Below are 20,618 nucleotides of genomic sequence, written 5' to 3' on the forward strand. Positions count from 1 at the left end.
CTTGTAGGAGTATCTCCAACTGTAAGAACCTGAAGATCTTGCTTGAATTTTCAAGGGGTCTCAGTGATAAACTGATATTTCCTTGCTCTATTTTACCATACAGGCTGAAACTGTACTTCAAGTAGGTTTTCCAAAACCCACAACAATATCAAGGATATTTCATAAATACATTCACCTAGTCTGACATTGTGAACATTATTTTATAGTTAATTCTGATTATACTTTTAAATTTGTGAATTTAAAATGCATTACCAGCCGGTCACGGTGGCTGACACCTGTAATCCCAGCAGTTTGGTTGGCTGAGGCAGGTGGATTGCTTGGGCCCAGGAGTTCCAGGACAGCCTGGGCAACATGATGATGGTGAAACCCCGTCTCTGCAAAAAATAAAAAAATTAGCTGGGCGAGGTGGCATACACCTATAGTCCCAGTTACTCAGGAGGCTGAAGTGAGAGGATTGCTTGAGCTTAGGAGGCAAAGGTTGCAGCGAGCCAAGATCATGCCACTGCCTGCACTCCAGCTTGAGCAATAGAATGAGACCCTATCTCCAAAAAAAAAAAAAAAAAAAAAAAAAGAAAAGAAAAAACTAAAAACCAAAATACAGCACTACCAGCAATAAAGTTCACATTACTTAAGAGATTTCTAGAGATGTTCACAATATATTAGCCATGTAAAATACATCCTATTTATCTCAAAATGTATTAGGAAAAAAGTACTTTGTATAACAGTATTTTAAAATTCAAGTCTGAGATAGCTCTGATTCAGATAAATATAACGCTACAAAGAATTTTAAGCTATCATTCCAGATCAACTATCTTATTTTATAGAACAAGAAACAATATTTAAGTAATTTCCTGAAGAGATTAACTAAATGAGAGAATTGTGCCTAGGTAACTCCCTTTACATTGGATGGCAAAATGCAAATAAACTTACCAAAAAAAGTGGTAAAATATTTAAAGTTAATGTACAACATAACATACTTTTATCTGCTTTTGTCTGAAACAACCTACAAACTTTGAATATCTAAACAACACTAAAATTATTAGTAGTGTTTGGTGCTTTCAATTAGGTTATGCTAAAAATGCATTATTTTTCTAAAATTCAAAGCAAAAATCCATTGTCAATAAACATTAAAAAACAAGATGCCTTTAGTTATATGTACTTAAACAATAGTTCCAATATGATGTGGTAAAAAGAGCAGTGAAACAGGAATAAAAGAATCTGTGTTCTAGGACATTACTAATGTTTCAAATCTAGACAAATCCTGTAATTTCTTGGGGCCTCAAGTTTCTCCACTATTCAATAAAAGCATTAGATTAGATAATCTTTAAGGGCCACTCTAGCACTGAAAGTTTAATTACCCCAATGTAATTATTTTCAAAGCAACAATAATATTTGCTAATTGATAATTTGGGTGATGCATTTAGTTTTACAATTTGGATGCTTAGGTTTTGTCACAATCATTCATTCTGCCATTACTATTGAGCAGCAGCTTGACCTTAAAGGCTGGGAGGTGAATAGGATATGTTGGGGCTCACCAGGCCAGGGAAAAGACAAAAGCAAAGTTCAGAGATGCACCAGTACACGTACATCTGGTGAACATGTTGTGAGATAATGGGTGCAGAGGAGTAGCTATTGTTTAAAACTGGAGAAACCCTCCTGGGAAGAAAGGAACAAGAGTGATGGGTGAAATTCACCATTTTCTCTGGAGCAACACATCCTCTGACCCCAATCTCTAACTGTATAAATTATAGATAATCATTAGGGCATAAAAATAGCTTCAAAATTTGCTAAACTCAAAATTGTAAACATTTCTCTAAATCAATAAAAATAATTTTCAAATAGCATTAATAACGGCACAAAGAATGAATTTAACTTTCAAAAAGAAACAAAACATAACACTGTATTCTCTGAGATTTGCATCTCCTGAGAAAAATGTATTTGATAGTTGCCTTGATCTGAAACTGAAATCAATTGTTTAATCATTCTTCCAAGGTAAACACTTTTTAAAGTTCAAACCCCAGTGTTTTAGCGGTTCTTTCTAAAAGAATTTATCTTGTGGAGTTCAGCAGACAGAAAATTTGGAGATTTGAGTTATCTAAGTATTCTGTTTCTCTACCAATATCCATTCAAATGTCAGGTCAAATATGTTCAATTTCTTTACCTCAAGCATTCAAATTTTTCTTTGCATTCTCACTGCCTCGACTAGCTCAAAATCACACTACCTCTTAATTAGGTTAGTATAATATCTTCTCAATCTCCCCACTTCATTTTGTGTTTCATAATGATTCCTATAAATAAAAAATTCCCCATTATCTTTCCTGAGGTGATATTCTTCTATACAAGTATAAGTCACATCATGTTACCTGCTACATTCTAACAAGTTACGTATTTTCCAGAATAACAGCTTTGACTTTTAATAAAAACTGAAGCATTTGGGCTTTAAAAACACTTTTTACCCCAATTTCTAAGTTGCAGTTTTTAGAAAGTCACTGATAGAGATTGAATTTAAAGTAAAAATGCCAAATTTATAAATTTTGTCAAAAAAGGGATTGCTATAAACAGATTTAAGTGAATGTTCAGACAAATATAATAATCAAGTAGCACTTGTCACTGACAAACACTGAACTTTCTTTAAAATCACAGGAACTTGAGAAATTTTTCGTTGCTTATTTATTAAAAGACAATGAGTAGCATGCATAAACTAACATTCCAGAAATAAATGAAAAATTTTAAGTGATAAAAATTTTGTTGTCTATGAACCAGTGTTGTCTATGAACCAACATCGTGTTTCTTAGTTCTGGCCTGAACAGTGAGGTACCTGTCAGGACCTGTCAGGACCCTTAGTCTTGGCAGTGGAAATGACAAATTCTCTTATTACTAAATTCTCATGCCTTCCATTTCTGACTTAGTAGGTTGAAATTGGTAGGTACTAATTATTTATATTTGATAAACTTGCAGTTTTGCTTATATCCTGTTATTGGCAAACCTGGTACCAGAATCTCAAAAGGTTTGATTATTAGTAGCATTTTGACTACCTATGTGCATATAATACAGTTAGCAGACCCTTATAGAGGTCAAAAGAGATTTTGGAATTTGGTGATACTGGTCTTTATTACACTAGTTTATTACATTTTCTTTCTTTATAATAACTGTTTATATGAGTTTCATTGAAAATCATGGCTGTATTGCTTTACTCATGGTTTCCACAATTCTTTTCTGTCATACCTTAATTTTCTCTATTAGGTAAAGTATTTTCCTGTTAAATAAGATATCAAAAGCATCCATCACAAGACACAGAGAAAATATACTAGGAACAAGTTGTATTAGTGTATTCTAAACTGAAGTGGAAAAACATCATTATTCGTATTTTAATAAATAAAACTTTCAAATGAAAAAAAAAGTTAGGTATGCATTATCTTTGAAGAATAAGATTTACTCCAAATGAATCTCAGCAAAATTCCTTGATAAATACAATTTTTTTTCCATATTCTAATTGAAATTTAAACTGAAATCTATGGCTAGGCTATCTGGATTTGAATGACCATAAGCACATTTCGATACCTTTCATGTCCCTCATTTATTACATCTGTAACATGAGAATAATAGAAATATCTCATATGACCATCTTAAGGATAAAGATATGCAAAAATACATGAGTTTTTCAGCTGGTGCAGCACTGTGTATGAGGCCTTTGCAAGTATCTCTCACACAGTAGGTCATCAGTAAAGGTAGTTACTGCTAGTGGCTCTACATTTTATTATTGTTATTTTTGTCCTTGTTGTTACCTAAAATTTAAGTTTCTTTTTTATCTAAGAAATAATTTGTGATTTGTAATCTGACATATATAAATACTGTCATGTGTCACTTAATGACAGGGATACATTATGAGAAATGCAGTGTTAGGCAATTTCATCATCATGCAAACATCCCAGAGTGTATTTACAAAAACCCCAGATGACATAGCCTACTACACACATAGGGTGTATGGCATAGCCCATCACTTGTAGGCTATAAACCTGTGAAGCATGTTACTGTACTGAACATTGTAGGCAATTTTAACAAAATGGTGAGTATTTGTGTATCTAAAATAGCTAAACATAGAAAAGGTATAGTAAAATCACAACATTTTAATCTTATGGGACCACAGTCCTATTTGCAGTCCATTGTTGCCATAAATACTGTTATGTGGCACATGACTATAGTTTCATCCATCACATCCTATGAGGTAAAGTTTGAGAATGGACCTTGATGGATGTGTACAATTTGATTCGATTGACTGATCACTGAGACAGGGTCTCTCTATATTATCCAGGGTATTCTTGAATTCCTGACCTCAAGTGATCTTCCTGCCTCCTAAAGTACTGGATTGCAGGTGTGAGCCAATAAGCCTGGTCAGATGGGTAAGATTTTAATAGGCAAAGACGGAAAAGGAGGATGCTCCAGAAGAAGGAAAGAAACTAGAAAAGGAACAGAGGTGGCGCAATGCAAGGATAGTGTAGAGAGCAGCAGAGTAGCCCAATTTGGATGGAGCTCAGGATAAAATAGAAATAATGGTCAATGATGACTGAATTTGAACTAGTCATTGTTGAAAAATTTGTAGTTAGTAACATTATAAAAAAGTTTCAGGAAGACTAAGCCTAGCAAATGTGATATGGAAATACTGTGTGTTAAGTGAGAAAATCAGGAGGAACAGACCTGTTGGCTACAAGCAGGAGATTTAGGGAACTTGGGCAAGGCGTATAAAGGAAATTAAGAAGAGCTGCAAGTTGCTAATAATAATGTATAAATAGACTCAATTAAGAAGGAACTGGGCCAGGCAAGGTGGCTTACGCCTGTAATCGCAGCACTTTTGGGAGGCTGAGGTGGGCAGATCACCTGAGGTCAGAAGTTTGAGACCAGCCTGATCAACATGGAGAAACCCTGTCTCTACTAAAAATATAAGATTAGCCAGGCATGGTGGCACATGCCTGCAATCCCAGCTACTTGGACAGCTGAGACGGGAGAATGACTTGAACCCAGGAGGTGAAGTTGCAGTTAGCCAAGATTGTACCATTGCACTCCCACTTGGGCAAAAAGAGTAAAACTCTGTCTCAAAAATAAATAAATAAATAAATAAATAAATAAATAAATAAAATAAAATAAAATAAAATAAAATAAAAGAAGGAATCGGATTTAATAAACTGGACAGAGGATTCTTTTATGAAGAATTTTCCAAGGAAGATTTCTGTGTAAAGCCAGCTACTGTCTAATTTAGCTACTGCTTGACTGGCAACTGATGAAATTGTACATTTTAGTCAACTAACTTTATTGACCTAATGACTGCTTACCTCCTTTATTGACCTAATGCCTTCAAAAGTCAGGGAGAAATTAAAGAAACGGCTACATGACCAAAGATTTTTCCGGAAAGAGATCCCAAATCTTTGGTGATGACTACAACAAATGTACCTGGAAAGAGACCACTGTCACAACACAACCTGCAAAATGTGCTCATTTGTAAACCAATATCAAATCTGAAATTTCTCTTTTTTAGCCAAAATTCCTACTTTTCTCTTTTCTGTTTAGAACTCATCTATGTACAACTTGTCTATGACCATACTTCCGCCTATCTCCTAGATTATACATTCAATCTGAATATACAGAAACACAGAATATAGTTCCTGTCTCAGGCTCCTCAACTGTAAAGATATCACAATTAGAGTACACATAAGACCATGAGCCTGTAGTTCTCTGAGAAAGTTGTGCTTTGAAATTAAACAAATTCTTTCCATTTAACTTGTTGAAAAATTGGTCACCTGAGAGTGTGTCCCTGATTCTTTAACCTCCCAATTCTGATACCAGCCATCCCCCACCATGAATAATAGACTGATGACTAGACAGTTTACAACAAGTGCAAGGCTATAGGACATTATTTAAGTCCAGAAGGAAGCATCAGATAGCCAATTTTGTTCCCTGCTAGGACTGTGGGAGTTTGGAGGTGCTACGGCTGAGGGGTCAGAAGGTACGACCAAAATTTACGGGCCCGAGATATCTTGGCCTTTGCTGAAAGGTAAGTGCCTGCCTACATATGTGGTCCTAGGAAGTCTAGTTGGTGTTTGTGGAAGACTTCCAAACAGACACAAAGATGGTCAGAGTTGCTTTACATCCCTAAGAAGAACTTTGACCAAAATAATCCTGCTGCCTCAAGAAGTTGTGAATAAGCTTACCAATGGTATTTTTAAAGCTCACAGAGCAAGGAATCCTGGGCCCCTCACCACTCAAAGGCTATCCAGAGCCATTTTCAGGCAAAGGAAAATAATAATGTATTCAAGGGGGCACAAGTCAAAGAGAGAAAAAACAGGTAGAGCCCTAAAACCTAGGAGGCTCCTAGAATAAACCTGCTGGAGAAGACAGAAGAAAACTAACACAAGCAATGCAGAAGAATGATCACGTTAAAAACATATTCTAGAATGTAAAAATATGTTTTTTAAATTAAAAAATAGAAGATTTAATAAAGTATGTTGTCCTTGAGCCTACAATAACTGGCCTTTAACATCAAATGGAAGAAGCGGCTGAAAATACGCAGCAAAATACAGAGAGGGGAATCTTCAGGGGGAAAAATAGAGATTAGGAAGAAAGGAATAACACAAGTAAAGTTCTCTGGTTTAAATAATTTTGTGAATAGAAGGGCTCATTAAAGTCAGGTAGATTAATCAAAACAAGTCACACAACCAGACACATTTTGGTGAAATTCCTATATTCTAAAGATTAAGAGAAAATCTTTCAAATACCCAAAAAACAAAACAAGTTACAGAACAAAAATAATCCACACTGGCATTTTACTTTGTATCTTCAATACCTTAAACTGGAAGATACTGAAATATTGAGGACAGAGAAAAAAGAACTGTCAGCAAAGCATTCTATGCCCCACCAAGTAAGTTATCATTCATCTTTCTGGTTAAAAGACAGACAATTGTGGATTTTCAAAGACGAGAGATAAAACTACCTCTATACCCCATCTGAGGAAATACTCAAGAAGTATTTGAACCAAACAACATATGACTCAGAATAGAAATCTCAAGACACACGAAGACGACCAGAAAATAGTGCAATAAGCCTTGCAATATACACATTAAAACTAAGTGGATAAGAATTGTGACTGGGTATTCATAATATAACAGCTAAGTAAGAATTCCTAAAATAGAAGAGACATATGGTAAGGGAAAAAAAAACTAATAAATCTAGAACCAAAAGTATTGAACTACGTCAGCAAAGCTGAGGAGTTAGAAGTCGGTGGAGAAATGTAATATCATGCTAAAGGTCTAATTTGGGGGGAAGAATGGAATACGGAATTACATATTCTTAAGTTTTCATCTAGGAGAAGAGATAAAGCATACTGGTAGAGTGTTTATTTAGTTCATACTTTTCAGATGACTGTGGAGAAATACATGTTATCTAATGAATATAAGAATACAAAGCAAAGAATTTCCCTATTATCAACGTGCAAAGGAAATATAATGCACTTTAATATTGAAAGTTTCAGATTGGGTTAAAAAGCAAAGCCCAGCTTATGTGCTATTTATAAAAAAACACACTGAAAAGAAAGTACTAAATATTTTCCTTGTTTTAATGCCAAGATTTCAGCATATATGTAAATATGGGTGTATGTATACCTGCATCTCTATTTCTTTTTATTGGTAGATCTATCTATTACCTATCTATCAATTATCTATCTATGTATCATGAAGATAAAATAAGAGCTGGGCAGGGTTAGCAGTAAGTAACATCAAATTTAGTTCAAAGACTGGCTGATATATGACCATCAGCAGAAAAACATTTCATATTTTGAAATATTCTGGATGAATATTTTCTTTTAGGAATATCTATGAAGTGTACAGCAATTGGCTGCATGAATATCTGCCCTCGCTACCCTGGCAAATAAATTTTCCTAATGTAATGTTAGTTTTGGACAGTAACTTTTCAAAATAAGTTAAAACTAGTGTATGTAACTTATTTTATCTTCTGAAAATAGTACGGTTTTATTTATTTTATTTTATTTTTGAGAGTGAGTTTTGCTCTTATTGCCCAGGCTGGAGTGCAATGGCACAATCTCAGCTCACTGCAACCCCTACCTCCCAAGTTCAAGTGATTCTCCTGCCTCAGCCTCCCAAGCAGCTGGGATTACAGGCATGTGCCATCATACCCAGCTAATTTTTTTGTATTTAGTAGAGATGGGGTTTCACCACCTTGGTCTTGCACTCTTGACCTCAGGTGATCCACCCGCCTTGGCATCCCGAAGTGCTGGGATTACAGGCATGAGCCACCGTGCCCAGGCTAGTATGGTTTTATTTAAACATACCATTTTCTACATTTGACAACCAAAATTACAAGAAAAACAAAGAATAAAACCAAGCGAAAGCAGAAGCTTCAAATCAGGAAAGTTTATACAAATGGAAATCAGCAGTTAGATACCAACAAGAGCAAATTCATATCTAAATATTCTACTGAGAATAACTTCCTTCGCATGACATAATTTATAATTCTAAGGTTTATTAAGGTAAACTGCAATGCCAAATATCTTAACATACCTTAAGTGGCATTTAACAACTCCAAGAGAAAAATTAAACAAATATTTCTCTAAAAATATATGTATGCTTTTTAAAGAAATTAAACTACTATTGAACCGAAGAAACAACAGATGATATTTTTGCTTCCTTTAAAAGTGATTGCATAATCCCTCTAAATTATGTGTTCTGAGACACAAACTGTACATTTTTAATAAAATTAACATACTGTACATTTTTTATAAAATTAACATTCTGTTATAGTACTATCAATATCCTCACTTTTCAATTAAAACACTGCTGTTGTTACATATGGGTCATCCAATTATTTTTAGGTAAAAAATCTTTTTAGGTATTTTAGTGTAGTAATATTAAGTCAGCCTGAAGATAAAAAGTTTCACTATTTAATGCATTTTATGTAAATTAATAAATATTCTTATATGTGCATGTGCCTATAAAGACCAAAGTACATAGTAGCTATAGCCTACAAAACCAGGCGTGGTTTAAAAGAAATCACAGCAATTCTTAATATTTCAGCAAAATCCAAAATAATGTTGAAAACCGTATCTACGATTAATTGATGAATTTAAAAATTTACCAGCCTACCCTCGCTAAACTAACCTAGATTAAGAGACTGATTACAGCTGAAATTTCACTTTCACTCCTGCATAACTTTCTCAAAGATTTGTTTGGGAACTGTCTCATGCTTAGTCACCCTCCAAATATGATTTGAGCAAAGCAGTTAGCTATTTTTATGTTATGCAAGATGGGAAAAGATGTATGAGGATTCCTTTTTAAGCAACATAATTTGATTTTTATGCTTATTCAATATTAAAAAAGCAGTTCATTTTTACATTTCAGAATTGCCATATGGATATACTTCACTGAAGATTCATTCCTATTGAAAGTCTGGAGAGTTTTTGTTTACAATAAGGTGAAAGCAACAGAGGATAATTTATGAATCATCTATGTATATATTATTTCTTTTTCAGTTTTTCAATAGCAGACTTGAAGGTCTCTAGAAAAATAAAAATGTGAAGGACCACATCTTTAAAAACTACCACAGTTCATATAAAACTCTCTTTTTGCAATCCTCTAACAATAGTTTTGAATACTTGTTAAACACTTTCAATTTGCCAGGCATTATACTCAGTAGATTATCTCATTTAAGCCTGTAACAGATCTATGCAGCAAGCATAATTATTCTCATTTTAATAGTAAGGAAACAAACTTGGAGAAGTCACATTAGCAGAATCACAGCTCAAGTCTGACCTCAAAGCTCTTTACAATAATGGAAACGTCATTTATCAAAAACATTTAACTCTAAGCTGACTATATGCAAAGTAGTTATTAATGAATAGCTTTCAAAAAAGCACACACACACAAGCACACACACCCCTTAGGTGAAGAAGCCATAATGCTGAAAAGACAATAACATCCCACTCATCTATAACCATCAAGGAATTAGAAATTTGTAAGACTTTTTCCCAGATAAATAAAATATAGCACTCTATTTACCATTTAAAATATTTAAGATGATTTTTCTAAATATATAGCAAATTTCCTCATTTCTTAAAAAATGAATATAGATTTTTTTTGCTTATCTGTTGTAGAAACAGTGTCTTGCTCTTTGTTACCCAGACTGGAGCACAGTAGCACAATCATAGCTCACTGCACCCTTGAACTCCTGGGCTCATCATCTTCCTGCCTCAGCCTTCTGAGTAGCACCTAGGACTACAGGTACCTGCCACCATACCTGGCTTATTTTTTAATCTTTTTGAAGAGATGGGGTCTTGCCATGTTGCCCAGGCTGGACTTGAGCTCCTGGCCTCAAGTGACCCTCCTACCTCAGCCTTCCAAATAGCTAGGATTACAGGCATGAGTCAACAAACTCCCGCAATAACTTTTTTCATTGATAATGCAAGCTACTTCTTAGGAAAACTGCAAACTCTTCTGGTTAGTAAATATAGTCATTATGCTGTAATTATAAGGACTTCAGCTGTCAAGGGGGTACCACTATTTGCCTTTATTGTAACAAGACTCAGATGACCATGCTTTTAATCTCTTAAATCTTTTGTAGTGATTTCCTATTTCCTCTTATTAGTTGGCTACTGTAAGCATGCCTATCTTAGTGTGGTATGCCCCTCACTCCATTAAAAAATAATTCTCTAAATAACTGCAGGGTGGGAAAATAGAAAATCAAGTTTCTTCTTCTCTGTGTCTACTCATTCAACTAATGCCGTGTGGCTATTTTAGAGTGCCGAACACTATGCTAGATACTGGTTATGTTTACAACAACTATAATGACTGATTATAGTGATAAATGACTGATAATTAATTTCTATAAAATATTAACTATTTTGTCATTATTAGGACACGTAGCTCAATAATGTGGAGGGTATCCTATATAGTGAGAGAGCAGCTACCGGACAGAATGTGCTTACAAAGTCTCCACTTAAGCATTATACTTTGTGAGTGTAAATAAGATGAAATCTCTTTCCAGACAGAATGACACTGTGATGATATAAAAGGACAAGATGCACATGATGGCTTATAAGTAGAGGAACCCCAAATAGAGTGTAAGAAAAGATAAAAGGGCATTCTATCATTCTTTCATTAAAGATTTATAGACCACTCATTACATGTCATACAGTATATCTAGGTAACAATAAAATAAAGATGACCAAAAGATATTCACTAAACTAAAACAAACAAACAAAAAACAAAAAATACCCTCATAGTCTAATATTTGTAAAGACAGGAAAATAAGTGCTTTCAAATGGGTAAGCCCTCATTAATTTCTGTCTTAGAATATGGACAATTAATCATTGCATTAGTTGATAATACAGCTTGACCTATAACTCCTTATTATAAAAACAGCAACAAGTAAGCCCCTTTGAATAACCTCTATACTGCATTTTATGCTAAAGACTCCTCTTTCATCTTATATTATCAGGAAATGAGATGTTATGGATGGATGAAGTTTTCAGTTAAGTGAGGCTTCACTTATTAAGCGCCCAAACTATTTTGATTCTAATCACCTTTGGTGAGCTTCTAAAAAATATATTACATATTAGCTAGTCTCCCAGCCTTGCTCAGGAGAATCATTAACCATCACTAAGTGATTAAATTCCTGCTACTGTTAACTCTGGAGCAAGCTACGTGAGAAAGAGCTGGATAGCAAACCAAAGCTTGCAATTTGGCAGATCCATCCTTGGGACTTTTGATTGGAGGCTCGTATTTAACACGACTGTTTTTTCCTTCTATAGTGTCTTAATACACAGGCAGGTCTCTTCTGATGAGTACTCATAAGAACCTCTTTGATATTTTAATTTAACTGGTCTGTGAGACAGGTGATCCCCAGAGTGCATTTTGTTTATATTACATAGTCAGTGTTCTGTTAGACCATCGGATACAAATGCTTCATACTTGGTGAAAATTCTCCACATGCTTGTTTCTACATGTTTATATAGTAAAGAACAGAAAACCCCTGTCATAGAGAACAGAGTATCAAACATAATTTTGCGGGCCAGGCACGGTGGCTCACACTTGTAATCCCAGCACTTTGGGAGGCTGAGGCGGGTGGATCAACTGAGGTCAGGAGTTTGAGATTAGCCTGGACAACATGGTGAACCTCATCTCTACTAAAAATACAAAAATTAGCTGGGCGTGGTTGCAGGCAGCTGTAACCCTAGCTATTTGGGAGGCTGAGGCAGGAGAACCACTTGAACCTGGGAAGCAGAGGTTGCAGTGAGCAGAGGTGGTGCCATTGCACTCCAGCCTGGGTGACAAGAGCAAAACCCCGTCTCAAAAAAAAAAAAAATTTTTTTTTGAGGTGTACAGGGTCATTGGTATACTGTGTCAGCTATTAGAAGTATAGTAGTTCTAATCTGCTATGTAAGAAAAATTGAGAGCTGTCAGGAGAAAACAGAAGATAAAGTTTATTTAAATAATTAAAATGTATATTAACATTTCTTCCAAATAATGATGATGGTTAGAGTCTTCTCTTTTAGGGCAAAATGCATGGGCTTGAAGCTATTATTTTCCTAAATGTTCAAAGACTGCTTCTACATTCATGGTTCCATAATGAAGTTATTTTAAGACCTACAGAGGTCAGCCAAATGTCTGCCATATCACGAAACTGCTTAAATTTGAAAACTGTATTTGAATCATAAGTATGGAACAATAGAAAAATTTTATTAATTCAAACATTTTGATGATGGTATTTAAGGAGGTAATTCAAATTTCAGAATGCTAATAAATTTTGTTTAAGTAGTGTATAGATGGAAATTAGTATACAAAGTTTAAACAATTAAAGGCTTATGTTATATAACAAATGAAATATGAATACCAAATTCTACATTTGTCTATTCACTTATTTAGTGAACTATATTGTAATGTCTGAGTTATCAATTATTATACTATATAGCCACAAAAAAGCAAGTCATAAAATAATTCTTCCCAGATTGTCAACATTTTCATTAATTGTTATATTCTTAAAACTTACTACCAATAAAATGTTTTTTGTTTTAATGCTTAGTGGGACTTTCAATACAGTGACAACCTTCTTTGCACAATGTATCAACTGTATTTTCACTGAGCCTATCTTTTTAGAAATAAGAGCAGATCTGGGTCATATATATACACACATACAAACAAACACAACACACACACACACACACACACACACACACACACACACACACACACATATATTTGATATAGAGTCTCACTCTGGTGCCCAGTCTGGAGTGCAGTGGTGCAATCTCGGCTCAATGCAGCCTCCGCCTCATGGGTTCAAGTGATTACTCCTGCCTCACCCTCCCAAGTAGCTGGGATTACAGGCACGTTCCACCATCCTGGTTAATTTTTGTATTTTTTAGTAGAGACAAAGTTTCACTGTGTTTGCCAGGCTAGTCTCAAATTCCTGACCTCAGGTGATTCACCTGTCAATGCCTCCCAGTGCTGGGATTACAGGTATGAGCCACTGCACCCAGTCTGGGTCACTATTTTGGTTAAGAAGTTCCTTAAGTTTCCCTCAGACATCCTTACATTCTGTTTTCTGGGTCAAGATTGCTAACAGTTCTTTGCTGCTTTTAATTTCCTGGGATTACGAAAATAATTAAAATTGGGGTTGGATAGTATTTTGAAGGTCCTTTTAAAAAAGACAAAAGGCAATTTGAAATTGCTAGCCTAAAATAAATAGACCAAAGCTTCAACTCTTAGAGATCAAACCTTTGCCCTAGATCTTACAGTTACATTCATTGAAACATTGAATCAGATGCCAGCTCCTTTTCTTAAGGAAACGAGAACTGTGGTTGTATACTAAGCACAATCCTTTTACGCACATGAAATCCAGTACTTTTAACTAAGTTATTTTTCTAAGATGGAGGTAAAAGTAAGGCTTTAGATATTTGCTGACAGAGCAATTTTCAGACACTTAAAGAATGACTCACTGGCAATACATGCATACACATATGCGTACATGCATTCTGACATCATTTCTTGAGTAAGGCATACATTGTATATGTGACTACTCTCTACCATATAGTCATGTTGGAGACTGTCAACTTCTTTTTAAGTATAAAAAGCATGCATATACGTGTCATATATGCATATGTGTAAATCAATGTGTATACATGAAGATTTATGCATTGCCTTTTTGTGCTAATTGTCATTTTCAGTCCATGACATGAACATGTGGTATGAAAAAAAAAATAGGCCCACAAAGAAACATGAGACTTGGTTTTTGCTCCACCTCTAATTAATGTGTGACCTTAGACAACTATATCTACGTACTACACATAGATATAATATGTATATAAAATAATGTATATAGACATACTTTTTAAAGTAGGGTTTCTTTCTTTTTTTTTTTTTTTTTTTGAGATGGAGTTTCGCTCTTGTTACCCAGGCTGGAGTGCAATGGCGCAATTTCCACTCACCGCAACCTCCGCCTCCTGGGTTCAGGCAATTCTCCTGCCTCAGCCTCCTGAGTAGTTGGGATTACAGGCGTGCACCACCATGCCCAGCTAATTTTTTGTATTTTTAGTAGAGACAGGGTTTCACCATGTTGACCAGGATGGTCTTGATCTCTTTACCTCTTGATCCACCTTCTTCGGCCTCCCAAAGTGCTGGGATTACAGGCATGAGCCACTGCGCCCGGCCCTAAAGTAGGGTTTCTTAACTAGGGAGTTAACAGTACTTTGTTAAGCAAAAATTGACAAATGCGATCTATAGAACTAAAGAACTTCTGCACAGCAAAAGAACCTATCATCAGAGTGAAGAGACAATGTACAGAATGCCAGAAAGTTTTTGCAATCTATCCACTAGACAATTGTTTAATATCCAGAGTCTACAAGGAACTTAAACAAATTTAAAAGAAAAAAAAAAAAAGGAAAAAAAAAAGAAAAAAAAACATTAAAAAGTGGGCAAAGGACATGAACAGACAATTCTCAAAAGAAGATATTCATGTGGTTAACACACATATGACAAAAAGCTCAACATCACTGATGATTAGAGAAATGCAAATTAAAACCACAATGAGTTACCATCTCATACCAGTCAGAATGGCAATTAAAAAGTCAAAAAACAACAGATGCTGGTGAGATTGTACAGAAAACAGAACACTTTTACACTGTTGGTGGGAATGTAAATTATTTCAACAATTGTGATACTGTGAGTAATTCCTCAAAGATCTAGAAGCGGAAATACCATTTGACCCAACTATTCCATTACTGGGTATACACCCAAAAGAATATAAACATTCTGTTATAAAAATACATTCATGCATAAATACATTGGAGGACTATTCACAATAGCAAAGACATGGAATCAACCCAAACACCCATCAATGATAGACTAAATAAATAAAATGTGGTACATATGCATCATGGAATATGATGCAGGCATAAAAAGGAAGATCATGTCCTTTGCAGGGACATGGATAAAGCTGGAAGCCATTATCCTCAGGAAACTAATACCAGGAACAGAAAAACCAAACACCACATATTCCCACTTATAAATGGGAGCTGAATGATGAGAACACATGGACACATTGGGGGAAGAACACATACTGGGGCCTGTCATGGAGTTGGGGGAGGGAGAGCATCAGAAAGAACAGCGAATGGATGCTGGACTTAATACCTGAGTGATGGGATGATCTGTGCAGCAAACCATCATGGCCTATGTTTACCTATGTAACAAACCTGCACATCCTGTATATGTACCCCAGAATTAAAATAAAAGCTGAAGAAAATTGGGAAGTCAAGGTGGGTGGAACATGAGATCAGGAGATCAAGACCATCCTGACAAACACGGTGAAACCCCATCTCTACTAAAAATACAAAAAATTAGCTGGGTGTGGTGGCACGTGTCTGTAGTCCCAGATACTCGGCAAGCTGAGACAGGAGAATCACTTGAACTCAGGAGGCAGAGGTTGCAGTGAGCAGAGATCATGCCACTGCAGCACTCCAGGCTGGGCAACAGAGCAAGACTCTGTCTCCAAAAATAAAATAAAATAAAATAAAATAAAAATTTGTTACTAATAATTTACTGCCAAAGTTCACAAAAAGTCTTACATATTTGTAATTTAAGGAGAATTCAAGATTATCAGTATATTGTGAATTACATTCTCTCTCTTAATAAAAGTGCATTCTGACATGCTTTTTTGGGTAAGGAGTGTGTTGTACATATGACTACTATCATGTCGGATGAGAGACTGCCAACTGCTTTTTAAGTATAAAGAGCCAGGGGGGAAAAAGATGGCATTATTATCATAATGCTAATTATTCAAACTATCCAGATTAGGGGCTTTCTCTTAACACTGTAATACAAATGATACCTCATCCTGAAAAGTGTAAGTACAAACAAGGATTGCTTTGTTTTTCCCTTTTGGTGTGTATGGAGAATACAGAGGGGGAACACATGGGAGAAAGCACTCACTATATATAGCAAATGCTGGAAGGTAATATCTAGCCATCTAATAACTAAAATTGTATTTCCTCATCCAAAACCTTTAGTAACTTTTCCTTTGTAAAGACACCTACTTCTTCTTCTTTTTTTTTTTTTTTTTTTTTTTTGAGATGGAGCCTCCCTCTGTCACATAGGCTGGAGTACAGTGGCATAATTTTCGTTCACTGCAGCCTCCGCCTCATGGGTTCAAGCGATTCTCCTGCCTCAGCCTCCCTGAGTAGCTGGGACTACAGGCGCGAGCTGCCATGCCCAGCTAATTGTGTGTGTATTTTTAGTAGAGAAAAGCTTTCACCATCATGGTCAGTTTGGTCTTGAACCCATGACCTTAAGTGATCTGTCCTCCTTGGCCTCCCAAAGTGCTGGGATTACAGGCATCAGCCACCTTGCCAAGCCTATTTCTTGACCTACAATTCTCCATGCACTGGCTGTCTTGTAAACAGATCTCTTGAACACATCTTTATTTTATTAATAATTACTGCTTCCTTTTAAGATGAATTTTTAGAGAAGAAAGCTTATACATATACTACCAATGCATTTTTCATTTCCTTCTAAGCTACTCATGGGGCTCTACAAATATTTCTTTTTACTTTGCTTTTCAGCATAGCAAAGAACTTTTTGTCGTATTTAAAAAATATTTAGAAAGAAAACATTTTCCAGCAACATTCATTATTTCAATATTTCTTGACCTATTAAGTGGCAGCCATAGCCTGTGTTAGCCTACACAATCCCAGACATTAAGGAAGCCTAGTAAGAGAGAGAGAAAAATAAGTAAGGCATTTGTACTACACAGTGGTAAGTATTAAAAAGAGTTAAGCATATGAAGCCATCAGGCTGTGCTGGGGAAACCAGAGAGGTTGAAGATAGTCTTCCAAGATAACACCAAAGACAAGCCCTGAAGTATGAATGGGAAAGTAAAAAATTGGGAAGCGTGTTTCCAACATAGAGAATATCGTAAGAATTTATATACTGAATTATATGTTTCTTATGATAATATTTATCTAAGGTTGTAATATGAGGAATGAATTTAAAAAGGTAAAAACATGATTTTAACCATGATTCCATTTTCATAACATATATAATAGCAATTTGGCTTGTAAGCATTATATAAAATGAAATAAATACAACATTTTAGATAGAGAAAGAATGCTTACTAAACCAGTTTGGTCATAGTAAAAAGCTAAAAAGAGTAACAAGACATAAACCAAAAACTATAATAAACAGAAAAATCTCTAGCTCCCAAATAAATGGTTAAAAAATTACAAAAGATTCACATAGAATAATATACAGCAAAGAGAAAGAATTAACAACTATTTTCCTCAAGTCTAGATGCTAGAATGATTAAATATAACCTGAATTCAGAAATGTTAAAATATAAAGTACCTCTTAGAATTGATGAGATATATAGTAATTTTAGATATAATTAAATTTCTGTATTTTTTAAAAATCATGTTTAAAAAGCATGTTCTATAATAATATATATCAATGTAAATAAATATATATAATCCTAATCTCAATTTTATGTGCTTGTATTTTATTTACACATACATCATGTAGAGCTTATACTTATATATATTTTCTTTGATACAAATATATGTACATATATTTTTATTCTTTAATTATAACTATTCCTTGATTTTCAAATTGTATTAAATACCAATCTTTCTGAAAATTTCAATTAAATTTAATATATATAACAATTGTAAGATACTCCTGATTTCAGAAATACAAAAATACAAAAAAAAATTGCATCTTGAAATAGGGAAAATACAGTTATGCTTATATATGCAAGAAAAACAATTTAAAAATATTCAGAAGAAATCTAACCTTAATGCTCTAGGAAGAACTTAGTGAGGAGAGGGACATTTATTTTTCATATTTTTCACTTTCTTTCTTTTTAAATCTTCAGTAATTCTTCTTCTTCTTCTTCTTTCTTTTTTTTTTTTTTTGTGAGAGGGTCTTTCTCTGTCACCCAGGCTGGAGTACAGTAGTGCAGTGACAGCTCACTGCAATCTTGACTTACTGGTATCAGGCAATCCTTCCACCCTCAGTCTCCTAAGTAGCTGGGATCACAGGCAGATGCTACCATGCCTAGCTAACTTTTTAGATTTTTTTTGTAGAGACAGGGTCTCTCTATGTTGCCCAGCCAGGTCTTGAACTCCTGGGCCCAAACAATCCTCTTGCCTTGATATCCCAAAGTGCTGGGATTAGAAGTGTGAGCAACTGTGCCCTTCAGTCTTGTTTTGTCTTGCCTTTTTTTTCTTTCTTTCTTTCTTTCTCTCTTTCTCTCTCTCTCTCCCCGCCCCCTCCCTCCTGCTCTCTCTCTCTCTCTCTTTCTCTCTTTCTTTCTTTCTTTCCAAGACAAAGTCACAGTCTTTCCGTGTCATCCAGGCTGTAGTGCAATGGGGGATTTTGGCTCATTGTAACCTCTGTCTCCTGGGTTCAAGCAATTCTCATGCCTCAGTCTCCCAAGTAGCTGGTATTACAGGCTTGTGCCACCACACCTGGCTAATTTTTGTATTTTCTTAGTAGAGATGGAGTTTTGCCATGTTGGCCAGGCTGGTCTCGAACTCCTACCCTCAAGTGATCCACCGGCCTCAGCCTCCCAAAGTGCTGGATTATGGGTATGAGCCACAGTCTGGCCTGCAGTGACTTTTTAAACAATACAATGCATTGTTCTTGGCAGATATCACATGCTAAACACACAATGAACACATTCAAAACACAACCTATATCCATCCCCAATCCTACTTTGACCTTTGTTCTACATCTTGGTTAATAAAATCATAAACTTTCATGCTACAAATTTCAGAATCAACTTTGACTATACTTTTTGCAAGGCTCTCTATCAAGTGAGTCAATAGTCACCAAAAAGTGTTGAATTTATGCCACTATTGTGGTATACTCTTTTCTAACGTTTCCCCCTTTTTCAAGGTCCCATAACTTTCATCCCTCTCTACATGGATTATAATAGCTTTCAAAATCCTGTTTCTAATCTATTCATGTCAATTCGTATCAGTCATTTTCTTAAAACATACATCTGTTCATACAACATTTCTAACTTAAAAATTTGAGAAGATTCCCATTATGAAAGAGCTCAAACTCTTCAGTTTTTAATAATTTCATAAATATTTAATAAGTACTTATTGTGTGCCCACACATGTGAAAATAGGAGAAAGACTTCAGAAAACCATTATGATTGGAGGTAAAAGATATGAAGAGCTGCACTTGGTGAGAACAAAAAGCTACCTGTTCTTAGCTCTCTCTCATTACATTCACCCAACTCGCCACTGCTCACCTCAATCTGCCTATCCTTAGTCATCTCCGCCTTTGGCCAAGTCACTTGGCCTCATAAATGGCCTCTCATTCACTATCCTTTGTCCCTTACCAAAGAAGGCAACAGTGAAAGTAAAATAAAATGTAGCTTTGAAGGTGGTAAAAATGGCGAAGATTTAACTCCATAAAGCATTTCACAGTTTACAAAGGCTGTTTTCACACCCACTGCATTTAACGTAACTATTCACTTATTCACTGTGTACTGGATGTTTTGAGTGCAACATAACATAGTTTACTAACTATAGGCAAAAGATAGTCAACCTATTGAATGGGTAATGGTATCCATTAGTTTCATCAAGCCACCCTGAGGAAAAAGTTAAGAAAATAAAATACTTCATTTATGCAGTTTTTAGAAAATGAAGTGGTTGACATAACCAATTTGCTAACTGTACCTCTTCAAATATCAAAATTTTAAAAATTAACTTTTGAAGAAAAGCATTCTAAAATATATCATGTACCTCCCTGACTTTGTAAGTAGAGAGGCAAAGAAAAATTTTCACTTGAAAACTCTAGTCCATCTATTATGATACACTCTTATATGTCATTTTGTGTTTCTCGTTTTTTAGATTCTTCTTTTAATTAAGGACATCTCTTTTATACCAAACTACTTTCACAAATCTCTATAATCAGGTTTTGTTTCTAAACTTTTATATGCCAATTAAAATGTTAAAAGTCAATAAATTTAGTGAGAGTCTAAAGAGAAAGGGAATTGCTTTAACAAGAGTTTTGTGATAACTATTTGCAGGGCTCTGCCCTTTGTGTTATTTTATT

The 20,618-nt window shown here is 35.0% G+C and overlaps 1 protein-coding gene across 10 annotated transcripts in view; it reads right to left on the bottom strand.

Moving 5' to 3' along the window:
- Nucleotides 1-20,618, bottom strand: part of MBD5 (methyl-CpG binding domain protein 5) — a 478,342-nt gene that overhangs the window by 348,171 nt on the left and 109,553 nt on the right. For 2 of the 10 annotated variants that reach the window (XM_074399715.1, XM_074399714.1), the window contains exon 2: nucleotides 253-374. The exons of the other annotated variants lie outside the window; for them this stretch is intronic. The gene's annotated coding sequence lies outside the window, so the exon portion shown is untranslated. The remainder of the gene's footprint in view (nucleotides 1-252; nucleotides 375-20,618) is intronic. 10 annotated transcript variants of the gene reach the window in all.

This window comes from Saimiri boliviensis, chromosome 5 (assembly GCF_048565385.1).
Source record: "Saimiri boliviensis isolate mSaiBol1 chromosome 5, mSaiBol1.pri, whole genome shotgun sequence".
NCBI lineage: Eukaryota > Metazoa > Chordata > Mammalia > Primates > Cebidae > Saimiri > Saimiri boliviensis.